Below are 24,961 nucleotides of genomic sequence, written 5' to 3' on the forward strand. Positions count from 1 at the left end.
TAATTTGAGCTTTTATGTAGCACTGATGCTGATTCACAGCAGCTTCAGAGCACGAGAAATAATCGTGTCCAAACAGTACAGTACATTTTTATTACCATCAGCTCCTCCTTTGCCAAGCCATTAACTGTACAGGAAGATAAGTTAGCTTGTAAAAGGGTGGGAATAAAATGGTCGGGATGGGTTTAATGACCCTTGCTTATCTTCTGTGATTTAGTAAATTTTCACAAGAGAACTTTATTGAATTATTTAGCTGATCTCTGCATTCTGCTTGTTTCCTGAAAATGTATCTCTTGTTGCAATGTATTCAGTCATTAATATTTCTAGATCCCACACATCGAGCAAAATTGCAATGCGACAGACATATTGTAAAATGCCTCAATGTATGTTAGGAAGGAATAGTGAGTCTACAGGGCAAACAGAAGCTCTTGGTGTTTTAAATGAAATGCTGTTAAGGGGAAAATATAGAACCAAAATGGTTTCAAAGTCTGCTAATGTCACTTTGCGTCTGGATAAAGCAAGCACTGGAAAAATAAATAGGCCTGTGTGTTTTTTAATCATTGCAAGTGCTCTGCACTGAGTGTTAAGATTGTGTGTGTTTGTGTGTGTGGTTGCTTCAATATGGAAATGGGTGAACGGGAGAATGAGTGAATGGGTGGGTATCAATTTAAATGAGTGAGGACATGATTGAAAACATGGGAGAATTAGTGTGTGGATGGATGAACCTGTGTGTAAGTGGGTGGGTGAGTGAATGGATGGCTGAACAGGTGCTTGAATTATGAATCCATGCACTCTACCACTCATTCAGTCGTTCAAATACGTTTTCATCCATCCATCTGTGCGCCGATTCTTTTCACATTCATTTTAAGCATTCACTCACAGAAACACACAAAGACTTACTAAGCAATGAAAAACCCTGACACTTATAAATATAGTAAGTCCTCTTGGATTGTTCTATGCTTGTTTTCTTTGCATTCAGATGTTTGTAGCCCTGAAGCATCAATGAAAGAACAAGTCCGCAGGTTCCAGGATCTTGACACACATTGAGATGGAACAACAGGAGGTTTATATTCATGCAGCCAAAACTATGCTCACTGCGAATACTTTTCTCATGATTGTGGACCTTGTAGTAGTGGTGATATTTGGCGCAATAGCCTCATTAGAAACAGACACAGACACACACAACCCACCCCCAAAGTCCTCCTATGAAGAATAGATGGCTACGTGTCACAAGGACTACACTTATCCGGCCCTGAGCTTTGCTTTTACAAACCATTATCAATTGCGGAGGGGCCTTTGTTCGACCAGATGATCACAGGTAAGCCCGGGCGGGTAACTACGCTCCGCCAGCGTAGTTTACGTAGTTTTGCCTACTCTGCGTTCCGATGCAAACGTGGAGGAGCGTAGTTCCACGGAGTTGTTTTCCAACTCCGTGGAACTTCACGTAGAGGCGCTACGCCTGCTCCACCCAGGCTTACACAGGTTCAAATCCCAGTGGGTCCATTCTGCCTTTAATCCTTCTGAGGTCGATAAAGTGAGTTTCTTTGTGTAACAGTAAACAACGGTTGTTCAGCGCTAAGATATTATTCTAGATGAACGTGCAATTTGCACATCCTTATGTTACATGTGAAGAAAATAACGTTTCTGCCCAATATAGGTTTAGGCGCCCACTTATAATGAGGCCTTGCTTAACAATGCACAGCGTGTAGGTCGGCCACTTATCCACTCAAAACATTCTCAAACTAAGTGAAGATATATTGGCAAAATATTGTTGGTTCACGAGGCATGGCATGCTAATTTTGCAAGTGATGCAAGATACTGTTTGAAGGAAAATGTAAATAATCTGTGAAAAGCATACCTTTTTACTAATAACTGGCTACTACATATATATAATTAATTGGCAAATCGTACAGCAATCTACTTTTCTCCCTGCATCTAGCTGGGTATTCATGTGCACTGAAAGTGATCTCTGAGCAAAGACTCTAATTCATTAGGAAGGCAAAGGACTTTTTTTCCAAAATGGCAGGTATCTCACTGATGCTATAGAAATAAGTTTTGACAGTTGGTCTGTTTCATAATTGTTCAATTTGTCACATTACTCACATTCCTGAGTGATTCGCTATTATTTCATTTTTTTTTTTCAGGTAATGGTTCAGCTTCAGAAATGTTTTCTTCCCTAACCTCTGTGTTTCTCTCTCCTTCCTCTCACACTTTAGACACAAACGCACACAACCTTTTTGCATTCTGATAAGAGTAGATTTTATTCTGGAAGGGAACACTTTTCGCACTTTGTATGTGTGCTGTGAAAAGTGCAGCACACATGTTAAGTTGCAAAAATGTGGAGACTTTTGAAGGTTACACCTTTGTTATTTCTGCCTCAAGGAGTTGTAATTTTTTTTGGCACAGATCCCTGTCTACAAATGTTAGTAGATAAGGATTTGCATCAGACCTCATGTGTGATTGAATGGGAATGCATATGCCCCATCCATGGACTGTCCCCTGATGTAATGTAGCATTAAGTAGCATACAGTGCTACTTTGCATAACTTTTGGACACTTTTCAAACCAATTACGATTTGCCTTGGAAAGTAAATTCCACCCCAACACTTTGCGCTTGGTTTGCATCACTTTTGGGAAGCAAACCCAGAGTAGTTTGATAGTAAATCTGAGTCTCAGTTGTAGATGTTGAGTGTATGTGTTAGATCTGGGGGTTTCTAGTTGACAGAGGTAAGTACCTTTGTCCAAATAGGGACCCTTGCTTCTAGTCAGGGTAAGGGGGATACACACTGTTGATAACCCCTGGTCACCCCCTTGGTAGCTTGGCATGAGCAGACAGGCTTATCCCCAAGGCAATGAGTAAAGTATTTGTACCAACACTCACAGTAATATAATGACACACCACAAAAGGACATTGCACAAGTTATTTATAAAAATATACATCACTTTATATAGATTAGGCAGATCTAAAACAACATAAACATCACATATGCTATTAATCTGGTCTTAGTAATGTTCTCTTATGAAAAAAAATAAAGTTATCCCAAAGGAGAAAGGTTCCCCTGCAGTGTTCTTGGTAAACCTTGTTGAAACAGTTCACTTTATCAGGGTTCTCTGCGCAAAAGAAACGTTCTTGTAGGAATAAGGAAATTGACTGAGCCCTTCTGCTTGGGGAGGGGGCTCCTGCTCCTAGTGTGTGGAAAGTTATTTCAAAACTAGAAGTACGGTTCTCCTCAATACTGCCCCCACCGCAGTCGTAGCACAAGTTACTGTCTGGGTATCCCAGGGCGCTTTCCTCCACTGTTGCCTCTCGTGATACTGCCCCCAATTGAGGTTCAAGGTTAGGTTGCTATGGGCACGGGGATCGCAAGTATAAGGGCAAGGGCGGGATGTAGCGGTCTTCAGAGGCTGTTTGACACAATTCCTCCACACACGCGCTCACTCTCAACCTGCTCCAGGAAGTGCAGCAGAGCGGGTTGGAGTGTTACTGTCATTGGATCTTGGGCTGGCGTGGCGGCTTTCACTCGAGGGCGGATCTCCCTCGGCTTGACCTGACGTCCTGCTGGGCGGGGTGCACTGGGCGTTGACTTCCTTCAGTGTGGAGTCTTCCGTTGCCAAGCAACGGCCCGCGGCTCTTTCTTCCGACTCAGGCCACGTGGTGAAATTGACACAAAACTTCTGGGAAGTACACGGAATGCTTTCACTCTCCCGGGCAGGCGGCGGTGAAGTTACCACGCAGCACTCTGGAGCAAAGCAAACGCCTCACATAGCGGTGCGCTGGTTCGCACACAACGTGGATGGCAGGATCCGGGTGCAGATCACACTTGAGGCAAAGCAGACCTCTCTCCCGGACTGGCGGCGGTGAAGTTACCACGAAGCACTCATTGGCAAAGCAGACGCCTCACAGAGTGGCGCGCTGGTTCGCACTCAATGTGGAAGGCAGGATCCCGGGGCAGATCACACTTGAGGCAAAGCAGACCACATGACAGGCACGAGCTGTGCGCAGGGACACACACACAGCAGCTTGATGGATGTGTTTCTGGAAACTTTTATACCCTGTGTTTCTAACAGGAGGCCAGCTCTTCTCAGGCCCTTGGAGATAGAGGGTCTTCAGAGGGGGCAAAGCACACAGCACAGCCCCTCTTCAAGCAAGGGGGACACAGCACACAGCAGAGAGTCCCTCAGTCCTTCTCTTCAGTAGTAACAGCAACTGTAGGTCAGCTTCCAGACGCTCAGCAATGGCAGCACTTTTCCTCAGTCTTCCTGGCTGTTCTTCTTTGGCAAGGATTCCTTCCTGATCACGAAATTCCTAATCTAATTTTACAGGGGTCTCAGTTCTACTTTTATACCCCAAAAGTATTTGTTCTTTCTGTGTGAGGGGTCCTGGACCCAGTCCAAACCAGTTCTGGGTGCACTCTGCCAGGGCACATCTTCTTCCTTTGTGAGTGTGGGCCAGGGCCATCAGACGCACCGCAGGAGGTGGAGTCAGCATTGTGGCAGGCAGGCACAACACTATTCAGACCAAGGGACTGCTCCTCCCCACCACTCTACATGCAGATGGGCCTATTCAGCCTAGTGCTGACTCACCCAGTCTCCTGGAGCCACCCCCATCCCCTGTCACTCACAAACCAGACAGTCAATCCACAAACAGGCAGAGGCACACAGAAAGACTGAACAAGAAAATAGGCAATTTCTAAAAGTGCTATTTCCAAACTTAGAATTTAAAAACCATCTTCACTAAAAGATGTGTTATTCAATTCTGAGTTCAGGGATACCAGATTCCATATGTCTATCTTGCCATTATGGGAAGATATGCAGGTAAACATGTTACACAGAATTCCCCATGTTATCCTATTGGCAAGCTAGCCTTTCAATAGTGAAAAACGAAATTGGCTTTACACTTTCAATATCGCAGCCTATCGTGGGAAAATAACCCTGTGACAACGTGGAATTCACAACAAAGTGTTAGCAAGCGATATTCTGCCGAAACTGCGGACAAAGTCCGCGATACACCCACCACGATGGAGATAAAATCACAAACCACAACACCAAAAGTCACGCGATGAGCCAAAGCGCAACGAGGAAATCAGCGCCAGGCCTGCAATACACACCTGGCAGGCTGAAAAAATCACCATAAAAGTAGAAAAAACACCCACACACAAACTGACCTACACCCAAGCACCATGGAGGCAGCCGGAGCAGGCGCAGAGGACAAGTGCAACCCCACAAGCACTCCGGACGACCAGCCTGGGACATCGGGGACAGGGAAGGGCAAGGACAAGAAGACAAGGAAGACGAAGTTGAGTCCGCAGGCGAACAGGATCATAGTCACGGAGGTCAACAACTCTTCGTCACCTCCAACGTGTCAGTGGGCACCAAAACTGGAATATGGCGGGACATCGTCGACAAGGTGAATGCCATCGGAGAGCACAAGCGGACAATGGACGAGGTCAAGAGGCGATGGAATGACATCAAGCGGAAGACCAAGGAGAAACTCTCCGCCAACCAGAAGGCAGCAACGCAGACCGGAGGTGGAGGCCCAGAGCCACAGCTTGTGCTGGATAACATGGAGGAGCTGGTGTCGACAGTCATCAGTGTGGATACTGTGGCCGGAGTCCGGGGACTGGACACTGCTCGACAGGACACAACACAGCTGCAACAGGAACTGGGGGGATGGGTGGAGTTGGCCAAGATGGCACACATGCACAATCAAGCAGGGCACAGTAAACACCCACAATGACCCTGGCTCCTCACCCAGACCCACAGACTCTCACAATGTACAATGCCATGCTGTCTGAATGTCAACCTGTACCATGCGGCTACATACATGTGGACACATTGTAATACACCATCTCCCCTTCACATCGCAGGGGCATCTTCAACACCTCCTGCAGAGCTGTCCCTGCCACTCTTCAGTGATGACGAGGAGGACAACACCAGCATCGACACCCAAACCATCCAAGACATCATTGACCTCATCCGCCACTCACCTCCAGGATCAGGGCAGCCCAGCTACGTCGATGAGACCCCACCCACCACCCAATACACCCAGCAGGAGGCCCTCACAGCCCCGGCATCCTCACACATCCCCCAGGAACAACAAATGGCCTTCCAACGGTGTGTGCTGGAGGGCCAGAGGGAGACTGTTGGAGCCGGCCTCGTGGCGTGGTCCTGTTCCCTCTCGCCAAGCCGCACGAGGTCCCCTGCACCTCGGGGCTCCTCCATTTTGGATTGTACGTGCCTCTGCGCGTCAGCCTACGTGACCCCGCTCAACCCGGCCTCGGCCCCAGCAAGCCCCGACATCCAGGCACCACCAACTGGCCAGGGGGTACCACGTGAACACTTCCCCACTCCCGGCGGAGGGCAGTATCGATGGGACCCCCAACCGTCCTCCCACACCTAGGTGCGATCGCCCCACAGCTCTCCTGGGCCTGGCGCCTCTCCCGCTGGGCGTCTGGCCTCTCCCAGCCTGGCCTCTCCACCCCCCGGGCGCAAGGGTCCGGACATCAAAGGGCTCCAGACCTATATCTGGAGCGACCCTGCAACAGGACAGCAGTTGTATCCCGGAGTCGAGAGCCCTGCTGATTGAATCGCGGCCGACCCAACGGAGAAGAACTCTTGCTTGAGACTCTACCACGAGCCCTGCTGACTGCGTCGCGGCTCCACCTTATTGAGGTCGAAGCCTCACGGAACATCGGAGCCCTGCTGACGCTGTCGCGGCCCAACGTCGCTGAAACCTCCCTCGGAGCCCTGCTGACGTCGTCGCGGCTCGAGCTGAACCAAGACACCGTAAGAGCCCTGCTGACCTGGTCGCGGCTCGAACTCCACGGACTGAACACCAGAGCCCTGCTGACGCCGTCGCGGCTCGATCCCACCGAGATCCAGAGACCCTCCAGCGTGGGGATAAGAACTGGGCCCCAGGTACCCTCGTACCAAGCTGCTGCTAAAGACTATCCTGCTACCCCATCCCTACCAAAGACTTTGAGACTCTGGTGGATCCCTCGATCCCCCCTTGTAAATATTGATAATCGTAACTTCATAAGTGCTGATAAAGAACTGCTCGTCTTGCTGAATCCCCTTGAGTCCTGTGTGGTGGTGTTACTGTGCTAGTACGTTATAGGAGAAGGACCTCCCCCCGGAGGCTTCTCAGCAGCGCTCGGCTACTTCGTGCCGTGTGGGGGCCCCTCTGGGTGGTCTCTCCGACCCCCCGAGGCCCGCCTTCCAACAGAGACGCTGAGCAGGTGCGGGTAGGGTTCGAACTCATGGCTGAAAAACTGAACATTATCCTTGGGTGTCTATGTCTGCCCCATGATCTCCAACGAGCCGTGACTGACATCGCTGGAGTCATGATGCGGAGAGAAGAACAGCTGTCTGCTCAAAGTGGCTCCAGCGATACCAGCCGTGAGCTGGCACACATGCGAAAGCTCATGTAGGACATGGTGCAGATGGAGGCGGAAAGGATGGCAGGCACCGCTGCACATCATCGAAATGTAGCTGGGATCTATCATGCCCTGCAGACCTCCATCATGGCATTGCCGCAACAGGGAGTGGTGCTGATGAATGCTGCTGCCCCCACACCATCCACATCCCTGCCCCCTGGTGTGTCAGTGCCTCCCAGTGCGGCAGGCATATCCACTCAGGCACCAGATGTGTCAGTGGCACACAGTGCCGCAGCCGGTACTGCAATACCCACAGGTGGGGACGAAGACGTGGATGGGTTTGTGATCAGGAGGCACTAGCATTCATTTCCGCCACCTGGCCTGTTTCTGCTAGGTGCTGCACATGGCCTCATGACCTTCTACTAACCCCCAATACACTCCGATGCACTCACCTTGGACAGCAACATGGACTGCCACATCCTGTTCAACGACCAAAGAAATGGGGGACAGACTGCGGACTGTACACTTCCTCTTCCGCTGTACATGTCATCCCCGGATGGACTCTGGCTGGCCCTCCACGGGCCCATATTGTGTAGTGTGCTTGGCATTGCCATGTACCGCTCCAGCTGCATGACTGCACTGGATGTGCAAATAAACATCCAGTGACGCACTGCTGTGTCATGTCTTACATCATACAGGTATGGATGTGTGGATGAATGTGGGGACAGTGCCTTCCCTTGTGTCAAAGATGTTCATCCTGTGGGATGTGACTCAGAGGGTGCGACATTGCACTTTGTGTACCTGGTCCCGTGAACACTACAACAGGGACACACGCATCAGTCACTTCCTTGTCCAGACATGGACTTGACCATGCCCCGAGCCCACCAGTCATTGTGGCAAGCCATGAGCTGGTCCGGCGTACAGCAGGCCAGACCACTCCGATGATACACCGAGTGGGGGCCATCATTGCTACCCATCGCAGGCATACTCACTGGCGGTGTGCAGGTCACTGGTCTAGTCATCAGCATGTCACAGCCACTCCCTGAGGGCAGGTATGCACACACACCACACCCATCTGGCACTGGTGTTACTGGCCATGTGACTCTGCCAACATAAGGGGCCGCCTACGTCACATTCCCCTCTTCCGGTGGTGACTGGATGATGGCCGCTCCACGCTTCTCATTCATTAAGGGCCCATGAGTTGTTGCGCACAGGGTTGGTGGCATCCGAGGCCTGGCGGACGGCATGGGCCTACTGCCACGTGGTGCAGACTGGCGTTGCACAGGGTTAGTGGCTTCCGAGGCCTGGCAGACGGCATGGGCCTACTGCCACGTGGCGCAGACCGGGGTTGCACAGGGTTAGTGGCATCCGAGGCCTGGTGGACGGCACGGGCCTACCGCCAAGTGGTGCAGACTGGGGTTGCACAGGGTTAGTGGCATCCGAGGCCTAGTGGACGGCACGGGCCTACCACCACGGGACGGTGCCTTTGGGTGCACTGAGTCAGTGGCACCTTAAGCTGAGCAGGTGTGCAGCCCGCGATGATGCCCTGTCCCGGCGGTCCGGACAGCTCAGGTTTAGTGTGCCCTGCTGGACTGCAGTGTAGGCCAGAACCAGCGGGCAGCGTGGGCCTACTGCCACGTGGCTTCGATTCTGGGATCCCAGAGTTAGTGGCACCCATTGGGCTGAGTGGATGTGCAGCCTGCGATGGTGCTGGGTACACTGGTGTGTCCTCTGCCATGGAGTAATCAAGACCCAGCACCAAATGTGAGACCTGGTGGCCTGCGGAGCATGGCTGCATGGTGTGTAGGGTGCCATGTCCACGGGTCCCAGACTTGTGGCTTGCAGTGGCATGTGGTGGAACCTTCTGTCTATGCGCCGGTGGTGGAAGGTGAGCAGTGAGGCCTGGGTGTGCATGGGCAGGCATGCTCCAATGGGCAGCGGGAGGAGTTGGGGTGCCCCTGCCTGGGTGTGCATGAGAGGGCATGTGATGTTGTCTTGTGCAAGTATGTGTACTGTGCCAGTCATGTATCTGGATTCTGTTTCAGCTGATGGCTCTGTCTCAGATGTGTGACCTGGTGTCCTGCTATACATACCGGCATGTGGTTGAAGACACACCGGTGGCAGCAGGTGAGCAGAGTGGCCTGGGTGCACTGGGGCGGCACTCTCTCTCTCTCTCCCTCTCTTCTTCTCTCTCTCTCTCTCTCTCTCTCGCCCTCTCTTCTTCTGTCTCTCTCTCTCCCTCTCTTCTTCTCTCTCTCTCTCTCTCTCTCCCTCTCTTCTTCTCTCTCTCTCTCTCCCTCTCTTCTTCTCTCTCTCTTTCTCTCTCCCTCTCTTCTTCTCTCATTCTCCCTCTCTTTTTCTCTCTCTCCTTCGCTCTCTCTGTCCTTTGATGTGCACACCTTCTCATCATGTTTTTTGTCTCGCAGGCTGGGACCTACGGATTGTCCTGAGGGGAGCGGTCATGTGTCCTCATTTCATTTCAGTGTTAATTTTAATAAAGTTTCATTTGTTGCTTCGAAAGTGAATGTGTGCTTCTCATTTCTGTGTTGACACATGCATGTCACCAGTTGTGATTGTGCGATGTCAGGCGGATTATTTTGTACATGTTTAGGTGTAGCTGATGTGGCATGTCTATGGTTGGGGGGGTGCCAGGGAGGGGTGGTTCTGGGGGTGGTGTGGGTGGGTGTTGTGGCCCTCTTGGGTGTCCGGGCCGATTGATGGGTGGCTCCATGGCATCTGTTGCTCTTTCGAAGTGGCCCTGGGCTGTGCTCCCTTTTGTGGTGCAGGCTGCCGTCCGACTTTACACCAGGTCAGAGCTGGTGTAGATTTCCTGGTGCTAACGCGCCTTATCACCTGTTTTGCAGACCTGGCTGGTTGTTGAGAATGTTGAGGTGTGATGTTGTCGCATCTTTTGGTACGGAAACGCCCACTCTGCATCTCATTAGCGATAGTTGCAGGGGGCTTCTGTGACGATGTTTTTTGCGGCTGCTGTCACGGGTAAACTGGTGCTGTAGGCTGTTAGCACCAGCTCGTGAATGGGGAGGTAAATTTATCACAACTTTGGCTGCGATGAAGTACCGTCAATTTGGCGATAGCTCCTTTTGAATATGCCCCTTAGTCTTGCACATCCACTTGAAGATCGCCACAGAGAAAGTCGTGTTGCTTTCTTGTTTTCTCTGCCACACAAGGATGCTTTCGGGAAATTGCAATTGTGGCATAATCTCATTCACCCCACTAACTGACAACATTATTTTGATACCACCCTTCACTATGTTCCCGCCATCCATTGTTATGAGACAATGTATCGGTTCAACAGTTGTTTTCTTTGTAGTTAAATTTGCCCTTTCTAAATCCAATTGTTAAAAATCGGGCTATTGGTTGAGGGGGTTGAAACCCTGCTCAAGCAACAACCACAATCCTTGTCAGGGTGAGCCACAGAAGTCACTAAAGTAACCTGTGCTTAACCCTCTGGTAGCTTGGCACATGAAAAGTCAGGCTTAATTTAACGACAATGTGTTAAGTATTTATGCAGCACACCAACAGCAATACAATGAAAACAACACAAGAACAATGTCACTGCAATTTATTAAAAAAAAGGAAATAACATGTTAATATGTAAAATGACATAAAACAAATTAAATCCAATCAGTAGAACATTACATATATTTATTTTAAAGTTTTAAGTGGAAAATAGCGCCTAAAAGATCAAAGTACCAACCACGGGCAACTAGTTGGGCAAAGTCAAAATTAAGGCCGACTGCAACAGACTGGCCACTGCCTCGGCTTACCTTCAAGATTAGAAGAAATATTGAAGAAAAATGTCTCAGGCAAGGCAAGGGAGCTAGCAGCATGCAAGGAGGGGTCATCGATGGGAAGCCGCTGGATTAAATTGGGTGGGAGAATTCTATGTTACGACTTTGCCACTTTTATGAAAGTCAAAAATCTCCTGCAGGACAAAGCTGCAGTCTGTAGCTGAAGAGGGCTCAAAGAGGCCGGCTACCCCTTCTGAGTTGAGCCACTAAACAGGATTTCTTGTTGCAAAGAAGAACCTAGGGGATCGAACGCAAAGTCAGACCAACCACCAATGCACCTTGGGTGGATCGGTGATCAGGTAGGTAGTCTCCTGTTTGTTCTGAGACCACTTTTTAGCAGAACATTTTCCCAAGTTTTTGTTTTTGGTTGTGTTGGCACCATTTTCAAGGGTCCAGGACTTGGCTGGCACCACTCACAGGGCACGACTCACTTCAGGTAGGGTCCAGGTGCAGATTTAAGGTTTTTGAAGCTTGTTGGAGGCCTGCCAACTAGTCCTTGGAGTCACTCTGGTAGTCCTAAGTTCAAGCAGCAGGGCAGACCTCTGAGGGTACAAGGAAGGCATGAGGTAGCAGGGTTGTTTTCTGAAATACAAACCAGTCCTGAGTGTCCTTTGCAAGACCAGGAGTGAACTGAAGAATGGGTCTGAGGGTGCAGTTCTTATACCTGCTGCCAGCTTTGAAATGAAAGAAGCTTCTACACTTTCCCCACATCTGGTTCTGGAAATGTCCTTCCTTATCCTGCTCAGGTCCCAAGCTGTTTGGGATGACAAATGTCTGGTGTCAAGTTCTTTGTGAGTGTGCTGTAGGCAGTACCTTTGAACTTTAAGTGATGCAGGGAACAAAAGCGCTCCTCCTATCCTGACAGGCTGGCCCATTTTGCTAATACCTGGAACAACTTTGTTACACTGTCTGGGAGGAATACAAAAAGACTGACGGTCAACTACACCTAGTCATGTGACCCAGGACACAAACTGCAGACACCAAATGTTTAGGACAAGAAAATGCAAACTTTTTAAAAGTGAAAAGAACAATTTATGGACAGATTGCTGAACAAATTCGAACATTCGCCCCAGTACAGTGACGTGGGCATAAATCTATCATTTTGTTGGTCACCATGCCATTCCAGTTTAAATCCAGCCATATGCACATCAGTTTTTACCCTGCTCCCCATGGTAACCATTCAGCCTGACCTGCCAGGCCATGTGTTTCCTGTACTGGAAACAAGGATCATGAGCTCAGTTTGGGGGTATCACCCTTCATCAGCCAGACTAGCTTGACTCCAGTGGCATGGAGAGCAAGGGATCCATGTCTGGACATGCCTGACCCTCTCAGGATGACAAACACAAAAAGGACAATTGATGGACGGAATGCTGAGCAATGTCAACATTCACACCCAGTACAGAGATGTGGTCCTAAATCAATCATTTTTATGCTCACTATGCCATTTCAATTAAAACCCAGACAAATGCAAATCAGTCTTGACCCTGTTCCCCATGAGAACAGTCCAGCCCAAACTGCCAGGCCAGGTCCTTCCCGGACCGGAAACAAGCATACTGTGACTAACTTCAGGGTATCACCCTTCATCAGGCAGGCTAGCTTGACTCCAGTGACATGGAGATCATGGGACCAACACCTGGGCATACCCGTTCCACTCGGGGTGACATATGCAAAAAGATCAATTGATGGATGGAATTCTAAACAATGTCAAAAATTCACCCCCAGTACAAGAATCTGTGCCTTGATCCATAGTATTTGTGCTGGACATGCCATTCCAGTTTAAACCCAGTCATATGCCAATCAGTCTTGACCACGGGAACAGTCCAGCCTGAACTGCCAGCCCAGGCCAGGCATTTTCACAATCATCACTTAAATTCCAACTTTACCATTAAAGCGGATTTCAAATTACAAATCTTTAGCCAATGAACATGGTCTTTTTAACTGTTTCCCGAACAAAAGTTATAATTTATTAAATATAATAAGGTAACCCAACGTTATCCTAGGGGAGAGACAGGCTTCACAGTAATGAAAAACAAATGTGGTGAATTGGAGAGTGTTTCTGCAAGAAATCTGAGAGGAAATATATATATATATATATATATATATATATATATATATATATATATATTATCTACTGGCGGTCGCCAGTAGATAGTTATAGTTAGGACCGAGTTCCCATAGGAAATCTGAAAATTCTATTTTGAATAACTTTGGCGCCAGTTGACTTATCCTCGTGAAATTTTGAAAACTAATGGGGCGCTCCGCTCAGCTCCTACCCTGAAAGTCTCGGGGTGATTCGTCAAGCGGGGGCTGAGAAAAAAGGGGGGTCCCAAAACACGTTTTCCCCATGCATTTTCCCATAGGACATTTAGTCGAAGGTACAGCCCGAACGGCTGAACAGAATTACTTGAAATTTGGCAAAGAGGTAGTCCTCAGGTCAGGCATGTGCCTTTTGCATATATGGTGTCAATCTGTTCAGTAGTTCCTGAGAAAATCAAAAGTAAAATCACATATATATCTGGGCGGAGCCTAACCACATATCTCATCGTGAGATCTGATTGGCTGTCAGCACTTCATCCAAGAAGTGTTGGCAGCCATCTTGGGACCAATATACATGATAGCACCTCATTAAAAATCATTGCAGTTAATAGAAGGTTTTAAAACTTTAGTTACATTATAAATCATTTGTTGATGGTACCATACTCATTTTAGGAATTGTGGTGTGTTCTAAGGTGATTTTACCATGTGAAAAAGCCTTCTGCTGTGATATCATGAATCATGTTTGAGAGAAAACTATTTTCTCATGCTTTTCCCACAGAGGTTTGGAAGGTGATCTATAAGCTAAACTGAGAGCATATTTTCTGTAAATTCACATTATCTTTCTCAGTCATGTGAGAATGAAGTCTGACATTCTCAGTAAAACATGTACATCCAACAAGGGCAGAGACTGTCAGTTGATTCCTTTGTGTTCTACTGCAGCTTCCCAGAGTGTTCTAAAGAACAACTAGAGCGCTAACAGTCCTACTTATGACAAACATATGGCACACCTGAAGCCATCTTGGTTGGAATAAAGTGGTAACTCTTAATACATTTAATTTAAAAAGGAACAACATGAGGGGGTTCATTTTGCCATAGAAAGTATGATTAGTGCTGCAGAAAGAAAAATTAGGGCACATTTTGAGTGACTTCTCAAATCCTCTTCTATTTCATTAAACAATTCTGACATGCAGACTGAAACATGCACTTTCAATACCAGCAGCAGACTTCCCTGGTGAGCAGTAGCTTTACTACAGTGATCTAATAAGCAACTAGAGTGCTAACATTCTGAATTTATGGCAAATGTGTGACACATCTGAATACCTTCTTGATGGAATCAAAGTAAAAAACTGAAAGTAATTCCCACTGAGGAGACTGTTGTAAATGAGGAAATTAGGAAACTTCATAACAAATAAGTCTCCCAAAATGGCCACCAGAGACAAAAGAGCCCAAATGTAGCCCAAATATCACCCAGATGTAGCCCAAGTATAGCCCAATGACATAATGTCCCAGAGTGTTCTAACGAACAACTAGAGCGCTAACAGTCTTACTTATGACAAATGTATGGCACACCTGAAGCCATCTTGATTGGAATAAAGTGGTAACACTTAAAACATTTAATTTACAAAGGAACAAAAAGAGGGGTTCATTTTGCCATAGAAATTATGATTAGTGCTGCAGAAAGAAAAATTAGGGCACATTTTGACTTTTCAAATCCTCTTCTATTTCATAAAAAAATTCTGACATGCAGACTGAAACATGCACTTTGAATACCAGCAGCAGACTTCCTCGGTGAGCATTAGCTTTACTACAGTGATCTAATGAGCACCTAAAGTGCTAACATTCAGAATTTATGGCAAATATGTGACACATCTGAAGGCCTTCTTGATGGAACCAAAGTAAAAAACTGAAAGTATTTCCTACTGAGGAGACTGCAGTAAATGAGGAAATTAGGAAACTTCATAACAAATAAATCTCCCAAGATGGCCACCAGAGACAAAAGAGCCCAAATGTAGCCCAAATATCACCCAGATGTAGCCCAAGTATAGCCCAATGACAGAATGTCCCAGAGTGTTCTAACGAACAACTAGAGCACTAACAGTCTTACTTATGGCAAAAGTATGGCACACCTGAAGCCATCTTGATTGGAATAAAGTGGTAACACTTAAAACATTTAATTTACAAACGAACAAAATGAGGGGGTTCATTTTGCCATAAAAACTATGATTAGTTCTGCAGAAAGAAAAATTAGGGCACATTTTGACTTCTCAAATCCTCCTCTATTTCATAAACGAATTCTGACATGCAGACTGAAACATGCACTTTGAATACCAGCAGCAGACTGCCCTGGTGAGCAGCAGTTTTACTACAGTGATCTAATGAGCAACTAGAGTGCTAACATTCAGAATTTATGGCAAATGTGTGACACATCTGAATGTCTTCTTGATGGAACCAAAATAAAAAACTGAAAGTATTCCCACTGAGGAGACTGCAGTAAATGAGGAAATTAGGAAACCTTTTTGGGCAATAAACGGGGCGGTTCAGTAGGGTATAAAACTAATGACTTTCTGGAGACTTTAACCACTGGTGGCGCACACACGATTAGATCAGCGTATGCGTTATTAGTTAAAACTAAAGGGGATGACTTGGACAAGCACAGGCATAAGTGGGCTGAGAAACTTCAAGGAGAACTTGATGATTTCCAGGATTCGTTGGATTTGGGCTGTACTATACTGTGTTCGGCTCCTCTGCAATCCCAACACTATAAAACCCTATTCTCACTTTACCATACGCCAGCCAGAATTGCTATATGGGGGGTACGAATGGGATAAGCTGCCCTCGCTGTAGCTCAACTGATGCAGATATAATTCATATGTTTGCTACCTGCCCTCAACTACATACGCTAATTAGGGACATAGAGAGTTTCCTGGCTAGGGCACTGGGGTTACAGATATCTCTAACCCCCTTGTGGATATTGTTGGGAATAGGACATGATGAAAATAATAGTAATTCAGACAAGGAGTTTTTGTTCATGATTATGGCGGTGTACAGACTAACCTTAGCCAGGGCATGGCTCGATAAGACCCCCCCGCCCATGCAAACATGGTTGGCAAATCTAATTGCTACATTTAACTTGGAGAAACCCATATACGCTAGAAAGGGAAGAGCAGGGAGAGCTCGGGGTCTAAGAATTTGGGAGCCACTAGCACGGTGGAGGGACGGGATAGGGTAGAGGGATTTTGTGTTGGAGATGGGATTATGGATTGCTAATTATGATATGACTTGTTGAAGATGTTTTAATTATGTGTATGACATTTTTGTTTAAAAAAGTACTGTGGAATCAACAACTAACTGACTATTATGAAATGTGCGTTATGGAAAGTATAATAAAAAAAATATATTAAAAAAAAAAAAAAAAAGGAAACTTCATAACAAATAAATCTCCCAAGATGGCCACCAGAGACAAAAGAGCCCAAATGTAGCCCAAGTATAGCCCAATGACAGAATGTCCCAGAGTTTTCTTAAGAACAACTAGAGCGCTTACTGTCTTACTTATGACAAAAGTATGGCACACCTGAAGCCATCTTGATTGGAATAAACTGGTAACACTTAAAACATTTGATTTAAAAAGGAACACAATGAGGGGGTTCATTTTGCCATAGAAATTATGATTAGTGCTGAAGAAAGAAAAAATAGGGCACATTTTGAGTGACTTCTCAAATTCTCTTTTATTTCATTAAAAAATTCTGATATGCAGACTGAAACATGCACTTTTAATACCAGCAGCAGACTTCCGTGGTGAGCAGTTGCTTTACTACAGTGATCTAATGAGCAACTAGAGTGCTAACATTCAGAATTTATGGCAAATGTGTGACATATCTGAATACCTTCTTGATGGAATCAAAGTTAAAAACTGAAAGCATTTCCTACTGAGGAGACGGCAGTAAATGAGGAAATTAGGAAATTTCATAACAAATAAATCTCCCAAGATGGCCACCAGAGACAAAAGAGCCCAAATGCAGCACAAATATCACCCAGATGTAGCCCGCATGTAGCCCAATGACAGAAGTGTGCAAAACACTTATTTTTTGTGTATTTGCAGTTTTATATAGTGCAGACTTGTCAGGTATTTGAGTGCTTTACATGAGCATTGGTTACATCACACAAGATCAAATTCATTTTGGTTGTAGACATGGGGAGATTAAGTGATTTGACCAGAATCACAGAATGTTGAGCTGAAGCAGAAACTCCAACCTGGTTCCTCAGTTGCAAAGTCTGCAGCTCTGGAAGTAACACCACATCCTCTCCCCTAGGTGCAACATTTAATCAAGTGGTCAACTGGATAAAAAAACATAAAGATTACAAATAATTTAAAAGTTCTTTGTCGCTATTTGAAAACTCAGAAAATGTGTCCTCATTTTAGTTTTTTAGAGCACTAACCATAATTTTGATGCAAAAAAGACCCTCTCATATATGTAATTTCTAAAGGAAATACTCTAGGTATTACAGTTTTGATTACATCAAGATGACGTCAGGCGTTCCACACTTTTGTAATAAATATATAATGTTAGCAATCTAGTTGTTCATTGGGATACTGTTGAAAGGCAGAGGCCAGGGGCACGGACTCTGAAAATTGAAGGCAGGTAGGAGAGTGCAGAGGCAACAATTTGACCACACTGGGCAGGCAGGAAGGGCAGTGGCAGCACAACAGACTATGGAGGGCAGTGGAAAAGGGGGCAGGGGCAACAAACCAACAATACAGGTCTGGCAAGAGAGGCTGTGGCAATATAATAGACCATTGTGGGCAGAAGGAAGAGGCAGTGGTAGTACAATCATACATGCCAACAGACCCGTTTCAGCCAGGAAACGTCCAATGTTTTTAAGCTCAAATGGGCTTTATTTGATCTGTCTCCTGTCTACAATCTCCTCTTTTTCAATGTAACTCAAAGGGGAAAATCAATACCACCGTTTTTTTCAAAATCTCCCTCTTACCAAGTTCAAAATGTTTGCAAGTATGGTACATTGGATCACGGTAGGCAGGAGGAATTGGGGTAGGGACATGGACTCGGATAACAGAGGACAGGAGGGACATGGAGAGGTGCACCAAACTGACCCTACAGGGCAGGCATTAGGGTTTGCAGCAGCACAATACACCAGACAGCGCATGCGGGACGGGAGTGCAGCACAACAATCCATAGAAAGCAATAGGGAGGGGACAGGACCAGGCACATGGACAACAGAGAACAGAGGGGAAAGATGCAATGGTAGCTAGCTGACCATAATGGACAGACAGGAGAGAAAGCTGCAGCATAACAGACCATAAAGGGCAGGAGGGACGGATCAGGGGCATTACAATGGAACAGACAAGCCAGGAGGGAGGGAATAGGGGTCTGCACATGGAAACAGAGGGCTGGGGGCAAGGGGGCAGGGCAGGAGCAGCAGGATGACCATGGAGGTCAGGCAGGATAGGCACTAGAAACAAGACACACCATGGAGAGCAACAATGAGACTATGATGGCATACACATAGACCATGGAGGGAAGGTGGGAGGGGGTCAGGGGCAGCTAGCTGACCACACAGGGAAGGTGGGAGGGGCCATGGCAGCACAGAAGACCATGCATGGCAAGCTGGAGGGTTAGTGGCAGCACAATGGCTATGATGGGCAAGAAGGAGGGTGCAGGGGCATGCACAAAGGACCATGGAGGATAGAAGGGAGGGTCAGAACCTGGGCACAGACAAGAGAGTTCAGGGGAAGGGGCCTCACAACAGACCGCGTGGGGCAGGCAGGAGGAGCAGTTGCAACACAACAGACCAGGGAGGGCAGAAGGGTGTGGCAGTAAAATGGACCATGGAGGACAGGATGAATGGGATAGGGGCATGGCATATGGACAGGCAGGGTGGAGGGGGCAGGGACAGGTTACAGTCATCTGACAATGCTAGGCAGGTGGGAGGGGAGTGGCAGCTCAACAGAACACTCAGAGTAGATAGGAGTGGCAGGTCCATGGAACATGGTGGGCAAAAAGGATGGAGCAGGGGGAAGGAGAATAGGGGCAGCAAGCTAAGCACAGAGGCTAAGCAGGAGGTCAATGATGGGCCATAGAATTGGGCAATGGAGAGCAGGAGGAGTGGACTGGTACATCATGCTAAATGGAGAGCAGTGGCAGCACATAAGACCATGCATGGCAGGAGGGAGGAGGCTAGTCCATGGATTCAGACAACAGATGATAGGGAGGAGGTGGATGGGGCAGCATGCTAACTGTTCAGAGAAGGTGGGTATTAGGAACTTTGTTGTTTTTAAAATGTGCAAACTACTTAAAATATGAACAAGTATGCAGCATAATCTCACTTTTATTCAGGAAGAAGAGGACGTTTGTGACTGTGACTCCGGGCTCACTTGGCAGAAACACCCCCTGACCTTCCACCCCCATCGCAAAATGTAATGCTCGTGAAAAGGGTAGGTGGACGCAGTGTTATATAGAACATAGCCCTGAGAGCACGATTAAAAATGAAAACTAGATATAGTATATGGTATAAACTATGCACCAAAAAGTGTGATATAAGATGAACCAGGGCGTGAAATATAATATGCAATACATTGTGACTCTAAAGTGAGGTTCGTCTCCTTTCCAGAGAGTAAAATAAAAAGTATTACACATCCAGCGGTGGATGTGGGTTTTATTAACCGTGAGGGGGGTTTCTTGCATAGTTTGGTCGAATTTTTGTCGAATCTCCTTTGAATGGCTTGGTGTGCGTGTATATGAAATGTGCCCGTCAATAGCTACCCATGTTTGTAAAAATAAACAATTAGGGTGTCTACTTGGAGTGTACCCACCGGCGGGGGCGCAGAGATTAGGCACGGTAGGGCGTCAGACACGTCAGAGCTTCACTAGCAGTGTAAATACATTCCATATGGATTCATTCTATGCAAAGTCGCCTTTTAATGAATATCACGCAAATCGTCATGGTGATAGGTACATACGGTTTGTCCAGCATGTCCTAGGTGTTTCTATAAATATATATTTTTAAAAAATAATAAAAAACAAAGGCCGGCCCCGGGGGATGGTGTCCCCGGGGCCATAAGTGGCCTGAGGAGGGGGGCAACGCAGCCCCCTCCTAAATAATTTTAAAGAAAAGGCCATGACCCGGGGGTTGGGGTCCCCGGCGCCGGTTAAGGCCTTGGGAGGGCCAAATGTATTTTATTCAACAAAAAAAATTAGGGTGCAGTGCAGGCCCTGGGGATGGGGTCCTCAGGGCCAGTAAATTAGAAAAAGAAGGGGGGCCATACAGCCCTCCATCTTAAAAAAATAAAATAAATAAAAGACCGGCGTCACGCCGTAGGCCACACCCCCTCCTTGCAGCACTCTGCAAACGCGCCCCCTGGCCAGTTGTAAGTTGGGGAATTACTTCCTCTTCAATACTGAGGGTCCCTGAGGGCCAACTAGCCCAACAGGTATCTCCAGTATGCGCCAGGGAGCTGCGTTGCAGACAGGTGTTCTGAGGCCACGCCCCTTTTTACACCTTTATGCAACGCAGCTCTGTGGCACTTACTGGAGGGACCTAGTGGGCTAGTTTGACCCTAGGGACCCTTAGGATTCAAGGGGACTTAATCTCTCAATTTAGAACGGCCAAAGGGCGCGTTTAGACAGTGGTGAAGTGAAGGGACGGGGCCTGAGGTGACATGGGCAAACACGCCCTGTGGCGCATTTTATGTTGGGGAAATAATTCCCTTTCAGTACTGAGGGACCCTGGGGGCCAACTAGCCTACTAGGTGCTTCCAGTAAGCGCCACTCTGCTGCGTTGCAGAGAGGTCGTCTAGGCCGTGCCCCTTTTTACATCACTCTGTGGCACTTACTGGAGGTACCTAGTGGTCTAGTTGGACCCTATGGACCCTCAGGATTCAAGGGGACTTAATCTCCGAACGTAAAATGGCCACAGGGCGTGTTTACACAGTGGGGAAGTGAGGGGACGGGGTCTAAGGTGACGTGTGCAAACACACCCTGTGGAGCGATTTAAGAGGTAGTTTTAATACCCTGCCCTATTATATACTAGGGGCTTACAGAGGAGGTCATGCTGATCACAGGGGGACCCCAACGCATAGTGTTCCCTAGTGTATGTATGTGTTTTCACTGTATTCTGAGTGTCTTTTAACATAGCACTGGCTCTAGGACTGGTTAGTCAGACTCAGTTACCACCAGTATCCATCTGAAAAAGTTGAGGGTACAGGATGATTTTGCAACAAGGCTTCTTTCTGCTCTTCTGTTTGTTCTTTCTGCACGTTATCCTTCTTCCTGCACTTTTCTTTGTCTTTGAGGACTTCTGTTGCTTCTTTCTGCATTTCTTTTTTTTCTTTCTGTGCGTTTTTTCTTCTTTCTTCACATGTCCTATCTCTGTAGGCATAGTTAGAAATTAGCATTTAAAAAAACCTTTGAAATTCACTGAAAAAAACATAGGTTTCAGGCACATTATATTTAGGAATTAGCATTTAAAAAACCTTGGAAATTCACTGAAAAAAACACAGGTTTCAGGGGCGTTATAGTTAGCTGGACTTTTCACTCATACAAAGCCATTGAAATTCACCCGTTATAGTTAGTTCAGCTAACTATAACTCGCGCGCTCGCAATGCACTGCTGATGACGTCACATATTACATCACTCATGACATGGTCAGTGACATCACTCATGACATCACTGATGACATCTCAAATGACATCACTGATGACATCATCCTTGTGATAGAGTGGCAGACCTCCTCTCCCCCTAATATAACCTTTGATACACACATTCAAAAATTGAAACTAAAATGTTCAAAACAATGGACATACCAATATCAGTTACAACAACCTATTCAGTAATTCTAAGACCCACATACACATCCACTCATTCACCAACAGTCCTATACAGTCACTCATACATGTACTCACTCATCATATGTACTCATACACCTATACATCCTGTTACACAATGCCACTGATCCATAGAGTTACTCACACACATAGTCACTCATTCTAATAAAGAATCAAACATCCATTTACTTGCATATACAGTTATACACCCACCACCACACTTACTTCTACAGAAACTTACACATACTTAGTCTTTTAAACAATCACTTATAGAAACACATACTTATTCATACAGGAACTCTTTCAATCTCTCACTCTCACATATACTCACTTATATACACCAATAGTCACATATACTAGTTTAAAACATATGTAGTTACTCTTAAAGACACTATTGAGACAGACATTCACTCACTAACACAGCCATGTACACACTCATCCACCCATACAGTCCTGCACACATGCTGTCTTCAACACATACAGTGAGTCACTCATTCATGCACCTATGCACTACGTAGTACCCCCCACCAAACCACACAGACACTCAGACACTCATACTGATTCTCAGAAAAACAACTAATAACCTATATAGACACTCATGTAGCTACTCACCAACCCATGCAGCCACTTATACACAAAGTGAGAGACTGATACAGATATTTACATATTTAAACATTACTCACTAAGCCATGTATTCACTAAGATACACTTAATCAGTCAGTTATACAATCATTTTTTTTTAAAAAATCATCCATTTAGACACTTATATACCCATTTATTCTTCCATCGACCTTGAGATATACATATATAAAACATATGTAATTTTCAGAAAAACACACATTCACTGGATGATGTCATCAGTGATGTCATTTGAGATGTCATCAGTGATGTCATGAGTGATGTCACTGACCATGTCATGAGTGATGTAATATGTGACGTCATCAGCAGTGCATTGCGGGCGCGCGAGTTATAGTTAAGCTGAACTAACTATAACGGGGGAATTTCAATGGTTTTGTACGAGTGAAAAGTCCAGCTAACTATAACGCCCCTGAAACCTGTGTTTTTTTCAGTGAATTTCTAAGGTTTTTTAAATGCTAATTCCTAACTATAACGTGCCTGAAACCTATTGTTTTTTCCGTGAATATATATATATATTATAAAGATTACATACCATATGCTAACAGGGGATATGTGTATCCTGCTCACATCATTAGTCGACTTCAATTAAGAAACATGAGATATGAATCAAGTGGCACTAGCCAAATACGCAAATCATGTTGGAAACTTTTCAGCATGAAAACATAATGACAGTTTAGATATTGTTGTTATCAGTAAATTATGTATAGCAACTAAAAACTTATCAGAAATTGTCAATGACCAATTTGCAATAATTTAGAGCAATGATGCAACAACCTCACAATATGAATTAACAAATTGTGAATACGTTTTTCCTCTTTTCATAGACCTTTGGTAGTAAATTATTTGCATTAGCAATTTCTTTTTTGTAAATGTACGTTAGTCTTTTTACTCTGTTTAGGACTATCATGTGAAAGCAATTGATTGAATGAATCCCATTGGTTATAATTTATTTAAAAATGAAGTCCGGTCACCGGCGCGTCAGGTGAACAAGATCGTTTTCACGATCGAAACGCGTCCAGGGCGGGCACTTGTCTGCTTACTTTGACATGCCAATAAATTCATAAAGAAGCTGCAACCTGTTTCCGTGGATGCTATTTAAATGAATTTCTAAAGACTATGGTGGTCCGTACCTGTTAATTTCTGGATCAACACCCAGCAACTCAGGTCTTCTTTGCATATATACATATATATATATATATATATATATATATATATATATATATATATATATATATATATATATATATATATATATATATATATATATATTTGAACCAGTCCTGTGCTGCAGGCATACGAAGACAGGCGCTGACATATATATATATATATATATCAATAACAGTCGGGTCCTTCCGGGATCCAAGCCCTCGTCAGGTGGTGCGCTGTCCGGCGAACCCACTGCCGGATAATCCAAATACCAGTATAAAGAAGCGAAAACGCACTCTCAAAGGTCAGTCGTTTTTTAATTACAAATCGCTACGCGTTTCGACACAACTCGTGTCTTGGTCACACGGTTTTTGCTAGGTTCACAAGCGTACATATAGGTATATGTAAACATAAAAGAGGTGCTAACATATTGCTCACATTAAGCTGTATATGCGGCCGCCATTTCTAAACAGGTTTAAAGCCTCATGCATTTGAATAAATATGTACATGTTCCCTTGCTAAAGCAGTTTAGACTGTACATAAACTTGATAAGCAACATTACTAAACTGTAAATTCTAGTAATGCACAAACATGTTCACAAGAGGTTATTCACAAGAAATTGAGTTGGTGCAAAGTCATGTTAGCAGATTCATGTTCCGAGTTTGCTATACACCAAGCTGTTGGTGCAGGCTAGAGGGTATTTCAACCAACTTTATCGATTGCGTGTTGCCACTCACGGACAATTCCTCGTAACCAGGGTTACTGAAGCCATGTGAACTATACTATATATGCGTCAAGCGGACTAGTGCCGCATTCGTTATTGTTAACGTGTTGGCATGCATATATATTGTTCTCAGACTACGAACTCAATTTTTGAATTGTCAGAGGACTAGTGCCCCATATTCAAAATACACCCGTAAAAACTGAATGCATAGCTCGAATACCAAATGGCAAATAAAAGCTAGGAGCAGTTAGCACATCCAAATTACAACCACTTGGTAGTTAGCGAAAAACAAAGTCACAAAAGTGCATGCTACATAACAGAGGAAAAAATGAATATATGAAAAATATGAAAAAATGTGCAGTTCTTATCTCAAGGAGAGTGGGGTGTCATCC

At 45.7% G+C, this 24,961-nt stretch overlaps 1 protein-coding gene across 5 annotated transcripts in view; it reads left to right on the forward strand.

Moving 5' to 3' along the window:
• The window catches only part of P2RY14 (purinergic receptor P2Y14), a 230,232-nt gene that overhangs the window by 115,531 nt on the left and 89,740 nt on the right, over positions 1-24,961 (forward strand). The window lies entirely within an intron of this gene.

The sequence above is a fragment of the Triturus cristatus genome, chromosome 11, assembly GCF_964204655.1.
Source record: "Triturus cristatus chromosome 11, aTriCri1.1, whole genome shotgun sequence".
In the NCBI taxonomy this organism is placed as follows: Eukaryota; Metazoa; Chordata; class Amphibia; order Caudata; family Salamandridae; genus Triturus; species Triturus cristatus.